Here is a 1,388-nt window from a genome sequence, read left to right as displayed (position 1 = left end):
TCAAAGGCTGGGCTTGATTCGCATCGGTAGCTGTCCAGACTTCACTTTAGGATCCCTCATGCCTCAGGCTGAAGGCTGAAAGTGCAGGAGGTGAACAACAGGTTGGGTTTGAGATCTGGCTTTTACAGACGCCTGGGCTCTATCACTACAGGATTACATTTATATATAAAGGAGGATATAGTTTTAAGAGCATGATAACTGATCTCAAGACTAGAACTAACTTTTATCCAGGAGGCTTTTTGGAGCAGCCAAGAGGTAGTTAAACCAAGAGTAAAATCAGCAGGGAGAAGATGCAAAAAAGACAGACTTGAAATATATGGAACTTTATTCCACTGTTAACAAAATCAAGAGTTTGGAAAAAGTGTGGGACAATATAAAAAGCCAGTCTCTCTCTTTTTTTTTTTTTTAATATCTGTACAAGGAATCTAGGGAAGGTGCCAACAGCTCTCACTGGGTTGCAGCACTGCAATATAACTGACATTTAGGAGCTAATGAACAAGAGAAGGTATTATGGGTACATAATGGTGGCTTTCTTACTGAAGACACTCCTACTTATAAGTGCATGGGGAGATGAGGTTCACACAACAGTCCCATATGTCTCATCTGCCCATTAGTCCCCATCTCCACCCCGCTTATGAAATCCTTAGCTAACTTAAATCTATTTTAACAAAGAGGTAGCAAGAGGAGAAAAAGAAGAGAAAGTTTGTCTCCACATGGCTGTGAAGCCAGCCACTGAAAATATGCCCAGATTAAGCAAACGCTGTTTGAGCAGCTAGACAAGCTGAAGAATAACAAGGATCAGGTACTGGGACAGAGCTGGGATTGATATGTGGGAGGATAGTGTCCTAGGGAGGAACCGGAGATATTACCATGGGGCCATGTGGGAAGTGGGACCATAGTCTTGGAGGTATAGGCATATAGGGTATGGGCTTCATTGGTTCTGTTTCATTTAGAACAGTTTGTCTGGATATTACTGAAAGTTTAGAAATTCAGGATCTCAGCTGACTATTGACCATGCAAATATGTTATGTCTGCATATGTATACCTGCTGTCTTACAAAGTCTGGCTGAGGTATTTGAGAAAGCAGGAGATGTCACAGATCAGTGAATCAAACCATCTGAGTTACTCCCTGAGCAACTATCCATACTGAAAAAAAAAAAGAAGAAAATATATTTTTAATGGAGGACTTCAATTTGGGAGACACATGCAGCCAGCAGTAAACTTCTCTTCAAATTTAAGGAAAATATAAAGATGAATTAATTATGGGCTGGCAGTTGGTGGTAGCCTAGGGACCAACTGTTATTATCAGATTGCACTCCAGACAGACAGAGGACAGGATGAACCAATAATAAATACAGTTGACTCTCCAAAATAATTCATTTCTCAAA

The sequence above is a fragment of the Pygoscelis adeliae genome, unplaced genomic scaffold, assembly GCF_000699105.1.
Source record: "Pygoscelis adeliae isolate BGI_AS28 unplaced genomic scaffold, ASM69910v1 Scaffold121, whole genome shotgun sequence".
Classification (NCBI taxonomy): domain Eukaryota; kingdom Metazoa; phylum Chordata; class Aves; order Sphenisciformes; family Spheniscidae; genus Pygoscelis; species Pygoscelis adeliae.
This window is presented reverse-complemented; position numbering follows the sequence as displayed.